This window comes from Rhodnius prolixus, unplaced genomic scaffold (genome assembly GCF_049639745.1).
Source record: "Rhodnius prolixus isolate KJV_2025 unplaced genomic scaffold, Rpr scaffold_5, whole genome shotgun sequence".
NCBI lineage: Eukaryota > Metazoa > Arthropoda > Insecta > Hemiptera > Reduviidae > Rhodnius > Rhodnius prolixus.
The window spans coordinates 974,441-989,667 of NW_027411624.1; the positions used below are offsets into that span (position 1 = coordinate 974,441).

At 36.6% G+C, this 15,227-nt stretch overlaps 1 protein-coding gene across 1 annotated transcript in view; it reads left to right on the forward strand.

Annotated features, from left to right (window-relative positions):
- The first annotated feature begins 4,250 nt into the window (after window positions 1-4,250).
- LOC141458800 (uncharacterized) overlaps window positions 4,251-15,227 on the forward strand; it is a 197,305-nt gene continuing 186,328 nt past the window's right edge. Inside the window, exon 1 of the mRNA XM_074137268.1 lies at window positions 4,251-4,566. The gene's annotated coding sequence lies outside the window, so the exon portion shown is untranslated. The remainder of the gene's footprint in view (window positions 4,567-15,227) is intronic.

Genomic DNA, 15,227 nt, shown 5'->3' on the forward strand with positions numbered 1-15,227 from the left:
AGTGACAGGACTAACATGCATAAGGAGGAACGCCATTCAGTTAGGTCCTAAATATTCAGTAGAGTCGCAGATTGTGTCGCACTATGGTGAAGGGTCATTCTTCCAACTCGGAGAATTGGTCAGACATTCCGAACTCAGAAATACTACTCCGTACCTAGAACCGTACAATTTACTGAGCCAGCTCTTTAGAGAGAGCCTAACTTCTGCTTAAATTAAGTTCTCTAGTAAAATGTTCGAAATAACAGTAGCGATTCTGTAAGCAGTGGGTACGAACAAAGTGAACCGATTATCGTTAATAACATTTTCATTTAAAAAAAAAAAAAAAAAAAAAATGTGTTATATGGGTAATAAATAATCTCGATTCCCTTTGGATCAATGATCAGTCACCAAGCAAGTGGAACAATTCACTATTGGATAAATTCTTACGTTTGACTCAATGTTATTATGAGTGATAAAATATTTATAAAACTGTAGTATTTTAGGGTTAATCTGATTTTTTACTGAAATTAATTCAGTTTGTTCCTAGTGAGTATGATAGAAAGATGTGCCTTTTGTGTTCTTAATTCCTTCAATGATTGACAATTTTCTGTTCCTAAAGTGGAGTTAGTGTGTGAACAAATACAATGGAACATAACGGAAGAGTTCGTTTTGTGCCAATATGGCCGGTTATAGACATTATCTGGTAGCTAGCGGTAGTTGTTAAGTCAGTTTACATCTATTTTACTTTCTTCAGGGAGCTTAACAATATACCAATCATTTTAGAAGTTAGATCTAAAATTTTACTAGGCAGCCTTGTTTACATATAAAGTAGGACAGCTGATCTCAGGGTCAGCAATTTTTTTCTTTACATTCTTCCAAGACTTCTTGAGCACGTTGGATATTGCTTCCACTTTTGCTTGTTCTAAGAATAAAGTGATGTTCTGGTTTCTTTTCCACTCTGTAAGAGACCGTTCTTAATCATGGCCATGTTTTTCACTTTAAGTTCTGCTTTTCAGTTAAGTCAAATATATTAATTATTTTATAAAACAAAAACGTTAAAAATTCTCTAATCAAGCGATCAGATCTTTTCATTCTTTAGAAATGCAGTCTACTGATGTTATTTGTTACAAATAACTCGTAGTTAGACATACAAATAAATAATAATACAACAAAGATAATAATAAATATATTATAATAACAATAATAATAATAAATAATAATAAAGAAATACAACATACAAATAAATTGAATAATCAATAAATTAAAGGATCTTATGATTTAGATAGTACTGCTAGCGCATTCTCTGTTGTGCTTTTAGCAACACGGGCATAAAATTAGTAGTTAGCCCAACAATTTTGAGAATAATTCAAAGGGCAACCCACTGAACTTAAATCCGAAACAACCTTTGCTGTGCCCTCTTGTGAGTCCTTTACTGAGTCCTGAGCACTCGTAGACGTCATTTCTAATAAAATATTCATTTCAGTAAAAAATATTGTTTTCATTTCAGGTCATTTCACCCCAGTAGCCACAAATTGTGTTAAGATAAAGGACTGTACTTGGGAAAAGAACTTTCAGGGAATAACGTGGTAATCTTAGGAATCTAAAGTTAAAATTACAGCAAACAGTTTAATATTTAATAGCGAATCTAACCTAATGCCAATTCTATCTGCAAAGGACTGAAGTTGGTTAAGAAAGACTGAATGATTTTAGCTTCGTAATCTCTCAAGCTAAGGATTCCCCTCAGAATAATATAAGATTCAAGCATGTTTACTCTAAAGTGTAGCGTTAAATTTCTTAAAAATAGGAAAAATTAAAAAAAGAGATATGTCTAAAATTCAGGCAGTTTTTTGAACTGATTTTTGATCTTATTCAATATTAACATGCCTACTCCTACTAAACTAATTGATCAAAAAAGTTTACATTTTACTGGAATATTGGGGGGCTAATATTCTTTGTAAATGTTAGAGTGCTGCCATCTAGCGGACAATCTAGGAACAGCGTGTGCTTTACAAATCAGCAGTGCTACCTCCTAGCAGCTAATTCGTGAAGTAACACTACCTCGGCTGGTTGCGGAAGTTTTCATGATTGTTTTAACTTTTCAACTTCAAATTTCCATGGAACATAAACGGTAGGATATCCACTAAACCTGACAAATTGGTTTTTTAATTAATAGTCCACGTGTTCGGCCAACATAATGTGGTTTTTCCTTCAGATTTTCTCTAAACTTGGCTTCTAGGATTTACTGTGAACTTACGTTTATACTTACACATGAGCTGTCCAATACATTGAACAAATATGCTGAAGAAGTTCCATTTAATGCTGTTCGGGGGGTTAAGCTCGCACTTAAATATCATTTCAGTATTATGTAAGGTTCAACAATTTGTTGTTTGTCGGAAATCCGATCTTTTCTCTTTTGCATTAAAGAGAAAAGTCGTTTGTAAATAAACTGTTTTTTTAATGATTCGATTATATGGAAAAATGTTCACAGTCTAGTTATTAAATATTAAATATTAATTTAAAAAATACGATAATACATAAAAATATTATAGGCATTCTCAAGGCAGCAAAAAAAATTTACTTTTTATTCATACTCTGTATTCTAGTGAATACTTTCAATGATTAATGTGCATGTTTATGTAAATAATAATGAAAATAAAAGTAAAAAAACAAAAATGCTACAGTTCCTTTGATGATGAGCGTGGGGTCCGTTTGAACTTAAATAAAATGAAGAAAGATAAACACTTAAAGGTTTTAATAAAATTAACATTTATTAACAAGCTTCTCAGGCTGTAAGAAGTAAGAAGCTAGATTGCCGAATCTCTGTGATACTTGACACTGGCATGGCGACTACTTTACCTGAACTCATTCATACTTCATTTTAAGCTCGCTATTTCAGCCAGCTTATGTTTTTTATTTATATTCATTTCTGATTTTTCCCCTGTCCTTCTGAACTGGGCTGCCTTAGTACTTCAAAATTCCCTTAGGTAGTAGCCCTTCCACTAGGGAACGCATTTCTTACAGTAATCAATTTTTGTCACCTCTGTAATAATATGTAATTAATATTTGTTACATGCAGGAGAAATATTTGGAAATTATTAGGACGTCTTAGTTACATCAATTTTATTTACATTTTTAATGAATATTCTAAATAGGAGTGTTCCTTTTCAACTAATTTGCCCCTAGAATCGGCCAATCCTCGTTCTGCTTAATGTGCGCGTTGTTTTCTCTCCAGGAGCGGACAGTCATATATCCTGGATGGTAGGACCACACTACCACAGTGAGGAGAATACTCGTGGCCGATTTACTTCATACTGGGACCATGTTACATAAAGGTTTGAGTTAAGCCCTGCGTTATTTACAGCTTTAATTTCGTTCTGGATTATATGTTTGGGTAAAATGCTTTGTTTCCGCTCCGGCAGTAGAATTCAACCACTGATGGGACTCCATGTGATTACTTTTTTTTAACATTCGTCACAAAGTTTTCATCAGTCCTTCCTTAATAATCTTTTACCATCTATAAAAAGCTAAAGTACTTCTTGGGAATTCAATAGCAACTGAATTATAATTAAATAATTTCATTTTATTAATTTTTCGTACTTATGAAACAACTTAGTGCCCAGGCTGGCTGGTTCCATTTGTAAAATATTTGTGCACAGTTAAAAGTAACACTCGCCATTTAGTTGTAACTCCAGGGTCCGTCGAGACAGGGTATCCAGTCAACGACGAGCCACCCTACCTTCCCGACAGGACTGCTCTAGCTCCAATGATTGTAGTACCCAGTCGGAAATTTCGTTCACTTCTTTCACGTTTTATTAGTTTATCTTTTATTACGTATGAGATAAGGTCAGGTGGCAAATGAAAGTTAGTTCTTACTGTTATATGGTGGGTGTGACAGAAATGTTGGCCTTAATTGAAGACGACTATAATAGAACCTCAAATAAACTAAATAATTTGCAGGAAATGACTCAGGAGTGAGTCGTCAGCGAACATGTTCTGAAGATTTGCTTATAATGTACCTCCAAGCTCAGAGAAGTTCGTTAACAGAAGTTTTACAAACATATATTGAAGCTTGATCCCTCCGGCTACAGTCTGCCCAAACAAAATAACCACGCTACGATTGTGAGCGGTATTGTGTATTAGTTGTTTATCAGTAGTAAGAGTTAGTAACACATTTTGAAGCGCGTTATCACTCGTCATCGAGTCGGTATCGTTCGGTCGTTTCCGGCCTGTTGTGATCTCCCGCCGGTAACGTGTAACCGCCACTTTCTTAACTCATGTAGTGTCAGTGTTGTGTTATGCTGTCGTCAGGGTAACACCGTAGCTGGTTACTTTTCTAACATCTTACTTAATTTATCGTAAGAAAAATATCGCAACGCCGCGAGACAAAAATTCTATTAATATTTTAATTGAGTGCTTTTCTTTATTGATTTGTTTAACATATGTAATTTTTCATGCGCTAAAATAAGTGAGCAGTCAAATTTTGAAATTATGTGTCCGAAGAAGGGACGCCCGTCTTGAAAAATCTGTTTCCCGTGATCCAGTAATCCAGGGATTATTTTAAAGGCTTTGATTTTTGGTTCACAAAAAGTAAGTTTTGTTTTAAGTAAACTTTGCAACTGAAAATAATTTGCTTTATTTAAAAAAACTTTTAATTGTATTTGGTTAAAATTTCTCTGAAAATTTCAAGTATTTCTTATTGCTTTCTGTGTCCTAAATCTTTGTTCATTTATTTATGTTTTGAGCGTAAATACAAAGCCATTTTACTACAATTTACAAAGCTTTTAATAAAAGAGTTTCTTCAAAACTGGTTTAATAATTTAACAATTATGAACCACGTAGAGCCTCAATGTAGAGCGAGTACCAACATCTGCTTTGAACACAAACGATTCTCTCTTACCGTAATCACATTTTTTTGTTTAATCTAGAATTTATACTAAGAAGATCGATCATTTCAACATCATAAATGATCGTTTTGAATGAACTGTGACTGCCATTTCCCCCTGAACCCCTCTAAAATCAATAATATTTGAAAGGTTTCATTTCAAGGTAACTAAGGGAACCTGATCTAAGATTCAAATACTACAATGGTGACTGGCTATAACAATTATCTAAACAATCACAAGAAAACTAAACACAAAAACCAATATAAATATTACGCAAATTTTAGGACCGTACAATATGCTGAGAGCTTGAATTCACTCTCGCTAAGAAGCCTTCCTGGAGAAGTATTTGCAACAAAAGTAGTAGATGTGAAAGATTAGGGAAAAGAGTAGACTAAGTGAGCCATCATTAAGAGAATCCTAAAATGGTGAAGAAATTAGGGGTTCCAGAGTGGAAACTCGAAGATAAAGGTTATTCTTAAACAAATCCAATTGATCTGATTGAAAGGTGTTTTAAAATTAGGAGATGTGGTGCGTTTATAAGTAATAGAATGAGAGGAAAGAGATTGGACCCGGAAACAGGAGGATCGATGTTCCTAACTTAGAAAAGTTTCAGAGCCATTAATTTTGTATCTTTTATGAGCTCTTATATTGAATTTAAAGCGGACGGAATGGCTAGGCTATCAAGTAAGGATGCGCCTAAAGGAACAAAGTCAGATATTAAGGAGGTCTCCGATTTCGAGACAGGATCCTTTAATAATTGAATTTGCTCACAATATTCCAATGTAATAATCGAAAACATTCGATCCTTCCTGATCAGCCCACCTGAAAAGTAGGCTTTACTTCTGTCAATCTCCTCATAATCCAGCATTCAATTTGCTCGCCAGATCTTTTATTTTATTATCTCTCGCTCTCTCTCCAATATTCGATTTATTTTCCTCCTCTCACTCACTAAGTACATTTATTTTATTGTCCTCTTCTTAAACTCAGTGTATTTTACAAACGAACTTCATTTTTAGACCTATAACCTGTAATGGAATTCTACCTAAACGCTATTTGCTGATTTCTTTTACTTTCTAGTTCTTATTCTCCATTTCAGTAAAGTCATAATACTTCGAATTGAAGGATATTGACCGCCATTTTACTGTCAGGTCCCATGAAAGGAAACATTAAGTTTGCGATTTTCCATTTTGAAACTTGGGCGTTCACAAGCTCTGCCACTTTTTGAAAATCACTTTTTTTTCAAACTCAGAGGACTTCCAAAATGATATTTCCTTTAAATGACTGTAAAATTACTAAGAAATTTCACGGAAATTCCCAAGTTTTTGGAAAAGCGTTAGAAAATTTCCACTTGAATGGCTCCTAATACTTTTCGCATTGAAGGAAACCACTCGGTTTTACATCAAAATGGTTTACAGGAACACATTTTGGAGGAGGCCTACGAGGCTCTGTAACGATACTAACTTCTAGCGCACCACTTAGTACAAAGTATAGTTTTTCCCTAACGATTACAGATGTACAGCCTCCAATCTGTTGGAATGTGATGCCACTCACAGCAAGCTGATGGTGCACCAATAGATAGTTATTATTACTATTTCCTGCATTCTTTTCTTTGCAGTATGTCGTAGGCCTATCACTTTGGTCTGGAACTGTTTCGCAAGGAGTATTGATTGTACTGTGACGTCACGCTTCCTTCAACAATAGGACCATGTTTAATTTGAGGTCACTGCCTTTTTAGTAAAGTTTCATGAAAGTAAAAAAGGTATCCTGCGAGATTTTACTCCCAGCTATCCTAATACTTTAGTAATTCGAAATAGACTTGATATACTTAAATGAATAAAATAATAAAAATATTCTCATTTCTTGAACAATTAGACATAGTCCAGCTGGCTGGATGAACCCGTTTCCCAATTAAGTTTAAAATGCAAATGAACTTTCCCAGAAATTCTGATGTTAACTTGGGTAAGACGCGCTCTCTGGCGGCACTGTCCGCGTAGATTTGTGTTTCCTCCAGTATATTCCACTGCATCCGCTTCACACTCTTGCCAACCTATACCTGCGCATAATAAAAACCATTCCGAGATCACTTATAATTATATTCATCCATTTTTATTATTACTGTTATTATATTTTGATTATATGCGTTAGGAAAATTAACTAATTACTCTATTATTTTTTATTTAATTTATTTAGACAGCCGTGATATTTATCATCTTTCACAGGGCTATGTTTATTAGCTTCTTCCTCTGCTTGGAGTTCATTAGAGGGGGCGTGGCCTCCCTAGTTAACGTCAGCAAGTGGCAATAAAATGTTTACGAAAATTGTTACAGTTTAATTATACAAAAGGCCTCATTATCAAAGATGTTTGAAATTACAGAATTTCTTTTCTAACGTTGGACTTTGATATATTATGTTCTTTGGCTGCAATATGGAGGTTCATTATAATCAGCTGGTACTCTTGAGCGTGGTGTCCTTGCGGGCAGGAAGTTCCATTAAAAATCGATTTTTAATGAACACCATCACTAACGGAAGCTAAAAGGTAGACGTGAAAATATACATTGGTTTCGGCAGCCGTACAATTGGTCCATACAGTATCGTAGTAACGTTGCTCAGAATCAGATCTGTTATCCTTTTTCACGGAGCCTCTATTTCACGCAGTTCTTATATCTAAACTTATCATATTTAAGTATGGATGAGACAACTTAATTAAAAAACGGAAACTTATGGAACTTTCTTCTTTGAAACTTGGTGATGGATGGCAATCCATAATGTGATTGGACAAAATCGGCTGGCCGAAATTACCACATTTCTGAATAAATTTTTTATTGGATACTTTTGTTTGATAGATTTACCTGGGAAAATCAAAATGTCTACCGGAAGTGGTTAGGCTGCCATCTTGCATTGATGTGAGAATTTCCCTCCCATTAAAAATTCCGAACATCCACCAATACCAGAACAGTGGATAGCTAAGGCCTTCGGGCCTGATATCTGGCCATCTGAGCAGAGGTAGAGGACCGTACTGCTGTTCCTTAATCTTATTACTGTCTTCTAGATGGAGGAAGGTCCATGTAGTTTGATTCTTCAAGAAATTTCGACTAAACATCCGGAGCATGAACACCGGAAGCTAGTGATATTATCCAGCAAAGCCTAACACTATAATAACCTTCCAACCGCTCTAACACTATAATAACCTTCCAACCGCCCTACCTGAATTAATTTACTAAATTAATTAATAATAAACAGAATTTACTAACTTTGTTATTACTAGGAATAGAGCTAGTAACAGAATGTGTTCTCTAATTACCTAGTGCGCATGGCCATGCAGTGTTGGTCTCGCATTGAGTTTTTTCGATTTGGAAGGCAGTTGTTGTGAGTAGGGCCGCCAGGTGTGCCACAACGGAAATAACACCAGTCCTGACAACATATAGTACATATAAAAAAAGGCACTTTATCCTTTAATATATTTTTTCTCGATTAGTTTTATGTCCCTTTTTTCCAGCCATAAATTATTAGAAATAATGTATTTATTTTTATTTTTTTATAAAAATGATGCTAGAAGAGTGAGCTGCAGCCAAGCCTACTCTCGGCCAGGGATATCCTCATTTCCTGTCTTAATAAAAACAACGTTCGGTCTGAAAAAGTCCTTCCCGAAGGATTTAGAGAACGGAGCTCCTTGCTCCAAGACTGTCAGAAAAATAATTTATCCTAACCTTTTCACAAAGTTATTGGGGCGAAGATCACCATTTTGAAAAATATTTGACACTCATATCCGCAATGTGTGAGGGGAAGGTAACTCTTTGAGTAAGGTTACAAGCCGGCCGAGCGGAAGATTCAACTAAGTTAGGACTTGTTTCAGTGCTCCTTATGCAAAGCCCTCCCTGCGGCGGTCCACAAGGAAGAATAACCTGAGAACCCAGCGAACCAATGGGAGCAAACTTGTCTTTGTCACTTAGGTTTGTACGTGCGTGCAAAATAGCGCATGATCAAGGATTTGCTGGAATTTCACGTCCGATTTATTATTTAACCCCAAGATTTGACTCCTACGTCTTTTTACAAGTTTTGGCAAACTATGGAATTTTCCTTTAATGGTAGTTTCTTTGCCACGTAAGCACATTTAAGAAACTGGAAAATCATTTCCAGTAATGTGTCAGTTCCGGTTGGCCAATTTCGACAAAACCATTTCCGGCAGCCTTCTAAACCAAAAATATCACAATTTAATTTTTTCCGCGATTTTTCCTTTTTGTGTGATGGCGGGGCTACACTAACTTACATTGGGAAACTCACTCTCCCTCTCGCTCTGTGTGCATCAAAACGCACATTTCCGCTGAGAACACATCAGCTGGATAGCGGCACTTCCTGCTACGTGAGTTAAACGGAAGTTAGAAGAGCTTATGTGGAAAAACAAAAACGTACAGCCTCTCTTTACATCGGGCTCTATCCAGCCAGCTGGGGAGAATTTAAAATACGCAATAATGTTGTTTTCTCTACATAACATTGGAAGCCTTATAAAGTCTACAAAGAAATATCTCTCTATTTTCAGCGAGCACTTCAAACAGTCTTGCCAACAGAATATTAAATGTAAAAGAGAATATTAAATTTCTCATTTTTTTTTTTTTTTAATATTTACTAAAGATTTTCCCGTTGGATTTTCTTTATTAGGAAATAAGAAATTCCACAGGTTTTAAAGTGAATTTATCAATAAATAAATTTATTGAAACTATTAATGAATCTCTCAATAAACAGTGAGTTGGGATCGCGTCAAATTGTCTAGCTTTCATTGGTGATTCTCTCTTCTAAATGTGGTTTCCGCTAACTGACCAGTGAGGGTGAGTGAAGTGCGCATAGCTCGAAACCGGGAGATCGCCTAAAGTTGGTTTGACCCCCCCCCCCACGACAGTAGTTTAGCGGTAAAAATCAGTGAACCGGAAGTACCACTCTATTGAATAAATTTTTCGTAGTTATTTGAGATTATCTGTTATTTGCTCTCGAAAATGGTTCCTTACTTTCTGCTTTCATTGCAGGAACTCTGTTTGGGACTTTTCCCGAGGAAAATCCACCTTAGAATAGTCTGCACGGAAGAGGCGGGATAATTGAATGGAAATTGGGAGAGCTCGGAGAAACTGGAGGGACCGGATGTAATCATTTTTATTTGAAGTTTAGTTGAGTTCATTTGAAAATAATTCCGCTCTTTCTGATTCTTCGCAGGATGGAGACGTTTCCGACTGGTGTGACATTTCCGTGTAATGTGACACTTCACTATTTATTGGGGCAATCAGGATGGATGCGAGTTAGTTTCCTTCATTGGAACGTCCGGACTCACAAGCTGTACATAATATTAGAATATTGGAAATACGAGTGTGTTTTGGAATTCCGAGAGTATGATGGGAATGTAGAAGCTAGAACCTTGAGCATTGTACTAAGCGGAAGTCATATGGGTGTTCGTAGCAGATTTGTTTTCATAGTAATTAAACACCGCCTAATGTAACAATGGAGGAAGCTGTGCGTGTTCACCCTTGGCCCTGGAATGTGCTTGATGTGCTGTGCTTAGTAAAGCTTCTTAGTGAGGGAAGGAAGTATTAGGAGCTTCCGCAAGACTCCTGGAAATCGCATCCGGGTGGTCCCACCTGGTTCACCTCTCCACCCCTCTTCTTCTGTACAGTAACTTAGAGCAGACCTACTAATCTCAAACCAATGATAATATCTCCAGAATTGGCGAACGCATTTTCTAATGCTGATATGGCCAGTACAGTTTTTCATTTCTAAATGGAAGATATAAACTCAAGCGTGCCTCAGCTTTACAAGACAAGCCTTCGACAATACTCAAGATCACAAAAATTCCACCTGCGCGATCGCAGATGGCTGAGAAAACCGACAGCCTGTGGTGTAGTTTTTTTGTGCCTTTTATTCGTACAGCTCGCAATTCAAGAGAACAATTCTTGTCTGAGTAGATCAGTTGGAGAACGGAAATATGTCCGTTTGTTCCGAATAGCGATAGTTTCCGTTTCAGAGAATACATTTATCGAGGTTCTACAATAAATCGATACTTAAATTGCACTTTTACCCGCTAAACTTCACACAAACCTGTGGTAACACGCAAAAAAAAAATAACGGTGAGTAAATGAAGAAATTATTAAATGTTTCCAATTGCAGTAATTGTTGTAGAAAAGGAAATAACGCTAGTTGGACACCTTATCAAACAGGCTCACGGTACCAGCATTATTCCTACAGCTGGCTCCACGAACATTTGCCTCTGATTTGACAGAATAAACAAACATGGGGAAGGTAAAATTAAGGTTCCAATAGGATTGTGGCTGTTTGGAGTTTTAATTGGTTACGTCACAATGCTGCCTTGGCCCCTCCCCCTTGTCAAACTTCCTAAATTACTCCAGCTGTAGTTTTTTTTGTTTATTTTAAACTTAATTAACAACCATTTTAGGTTTTATTTATTTAAACTTTTTTATAAAATTATTTCCACTGATGTAATTTTCTGAATATTCCACTCAGTAAACTATCGATATGTACAACATTCAGCTGGGTAAGATTTTATTTGAATTTTTGGTTTCTTACTTTCAAGTTCGCGTGTTTCAAAATTTAGCTTTTCACTAAATCGTATTTCAAAGAGAATTAACTAAAAACAGAAATGATCTATTTAATTAGTTTTACATTTTGTTAGTTAAAAATAATTTTTCTTTTATGAATTATTAGAGGTTTTAATTTGGATATCTCGAAAAATATTTTATTTTATAAAACACGGCACCGTATTTCGAGTATATTCAAGGTTTAGGTTTTATCCAAACACTTCGTAAACTTCGAATTTAGAATAAACGGAAATACTACGCCATGACCCAAAAAACTTTCTTTTTGCTTTATTGTCGACATCCAGGATAAGGACTCCATAGCACTCTCTAAATATTCTGCAGGAAGCATCCTCAACATGGTTTCAGGACGGCTGTAATCCTCTACAAGACTTGTTAGCTACAGAAAGCCCAAGTCAGAGCAGGGTACCAATTGCTAAGCATATACACAATTTACCGATTTGAAGATTTAACATTGTAGAGAACAGCTCCAATCCAGAGGTGCTGGAGTAGACCCTGAACGAGGTTCCCATGTTGAGAGAATCTCCTCCGCTACCCAGTAACTCGCAGGCTTTCTGGGGGATGACAATAATCAACCACTGGAAAAGTCTGTTATTCTGAGAGTATTCCTATTTCCTACATATTCCTTGAGGCTTTGGTCGCCTTGGATGGAGCTAGGGAAGTGCTGGTTAAAGAGAGAGTAGACTATCTCCAATCCCCAATCTACCCCCAGACATCTCCAGATGTTCTGAGAATTACTTCCTTTACCCCTTCTGTCAGTAAGATGAACAGATGTGTAGTTGAGTATTACTTCAAAGCCGGCTTTGGGACAAGTCCCCATACCTATGTTGGTCTGATTCTAAGAGCAGGTGCTCCGGGGGGGGAGAGATAGGTTGCTTCGCCCAGTGACTGTCGGCGACTCTAACGATCCATGTCACAACATCCTAGACAATTTAATTTGGTATTTTTAAGCCAGTAATATCCGTGTGCGTTCCACACCAGGTTTTGAATACGAAGCGACACTAGCGCTCCTGTTGCTAATAAATCCTTTCTAATTAAATTATTCTTTTTAGGTGAGTACTGTTATTGACCCAAAATTTGGCGCTGGAATATACTTAAGACAAACGTCAGTGCCCATCAGATCTGTTTGCCGGTATCCATTACATTTAAAATTAAATATAAAATCTATAATCAAGATCCAACTGGACAAATCCAAATCATTGAGTGATAAGAAATGTCCTCGGCGCTCTCAGGACCTTCCATCCGGTCAGCAGACCACGAGTCTGATTTCTATTGGGCCTGTACTTAAGAGAAGTATCGCAGCTTTAGCTAATATTTGAAATCAAGCTTTCACGGGAAATACCCTGTTTTAGGATTTCCTGAATTTGAAAAGTAATATTTCTCATTATTACGATTCTACCGGAAATGGACTTTACAGAGTTCATATCGTGATTTTCGTCAAACTTGGCGTGCGCATTCCCATTTGTGGATATAGGATATTTTATTTTACCACCTTTCCAAGAAAGTCCCTTCTGAGGAAAGCGAGTGCCCTTGGTGTATCTACGGCCATACCGCTGAAGATAAGCTGATGTTATTCCCAGTTGAAGGAAAACCCTCAATCAGAAGTTCCTGTCTGTAGAGGTTTTTCTTTTTTTGGGGGGGTTTTTCCAAATAACAAGCTGAGAGTAGAAAATTAGTGAGTTAGAACTTTGATGACGTAGTAGCAAGAGAAGGTCGTGTGAGTGGTCACTTCAGATTTTTGGTTCACATTCAGGAAATTCCAAAACTGATAAGTTAATATCTGAAATTTCGCAACATTTCTTCCTGTTTTATAGCTGGGGGTGGAAGCCATAAAAGAGGTGACTCCCTGCTCCAGGAAGAAGTGGAAATAAAAAGAAGAAATTGGTAGGTAGCAGTTTGGTAGCCCAGAGTACTGTTTAATGTGTCTGCTGTGTGGGAAGGTCCCTGGACTTATGTATGGCTCACAGGGCAGCTCCGGGGAGCACCGCTGGCTCCAGCACGTCAGGATATGGGCGGCCATAAAAGGCAACCTCTTCTTCGTGGCTCTCGCCACCGACAGCCGCACTACTAGCCACTCTTCTTGTATTTACCGCCCCCCCTTTTGCTCGCTGCAGATAGAATGTTCACGGACCCTCCACGGACTGTAAAATAAAATATAAACCCAACAGTATAACTGCCACGAGCCAATTTACTATCGCATCCATTTCAAACGGAAACAATCACTAGCCTAGGCTGTACGCGCTTCCAGGCTCACATAAACTCACTTCCGTTTGGTTTTTTTTAAACTTTATTAACAATTTATGGTTGCAACTTTGGTGAATTTATCTCTAAACTTTGTAGCAATAGAATTTTATTGGTCTAGTTTGTGAGATTGGTTATGTATTAGAAAAAAGGGAAACAGTTTCAATTTGACGAATTGGTTTTTAAGTTCTGTGGCCACACACACATATGCACAAACAAAGTGGTTCAAAACGCAACACCACTGTTGCTGAGGAGAGCGTCTAAGAATGCGGCGGTAGTGTGAGACAGCGAATAGACCTTCTGGTGCTGGTTAAAACTGTTTTCCCTCACTCTTACACCCAAACGCTGCCCATTCTAAATTGATCTCATCGATTAAAAGCTGTTTTGTCACCTAACAACTAGTTTTAATCGATCCATCAATTATTTTTACTTTTTAAATAAAGAATTATAAATTTCTATTCACGACAATTGTTTCGGAAAAAATAAATAAATAAAAACAAGGTCTGATCCACTAATACATAAATATAAAGCCACTAATCGATAAATATAAAAAGAAATATTGAAACGCAATAGGAATATTATAGTTTCCTAAATAGGGAAGAGAAATAATCGATTCAACCTTGTAACGATCAAACAATATGTGACAACATAACTGCACGGTTGAATTGTCCACAATCACTGGGTTGAATATCGATTATTGTTTCATTCTATAAATATTATTGCCTTGTGTTTTCCTCTCAGTTCATTGTAACTTTAGTTTTATTTGCCATTAAACTGCGCACTAACACAATGAGTTGTTGGCCTGTCAGTTCTGCTCTTACAAAGTCTAACCTCAACTAATTGTTGTGTCCACTTGATAAATCACAAATTTAATCTAAATTAGATTGTTTCCAATACTTTCAGCTTTTGAGCGAACGGTTGGACAATATGACTGTGCCTAGCCTCTATAACAAGCAGATTTTTTTGCCCTTTCGATTAGTACATCCATCGGACACTGAATCACCAGGTTTTTCACAGTTATTTGTCTCCTCACCATCTGACCCGAAGGCGCTGCCATCTGTCAGCAGGTTTGTTAATTGAAATCAAATTCCTCCATTACATACATGATTCATCGTCTGTAGATGAATTGACATTCGAAAGCCACAAATTAGCGCGTTGTATGACGGATGAAATAATTTAATAATACTAAAGTTGCCAGGAATAGTTATTTATTTAACAAGTGTGGAAAGTAGTTCTTTTCCTCATACGAGACAGGGTTTGCACGCACGAGCGAGCGAAGCGAGGCGAGTGCAAGTGCAAATTGCCGAGAGTAAGGAAAATACTTTACACTCAAGTTAAATATTATATTTTTTCTGCAACCATTAGATTTATTAACTAGAAAAATTAAAAATTTCATTTTTACAGTCTACAAAACTCACAAGTCCTACAGCTTAAGCTTTTTATATTGACTTATGTCTAAATTATCATTAATGTTTAAGGTAGTGTTTAACATGGAATATACAGACCACAATGTAGATGAATTATAAGATTC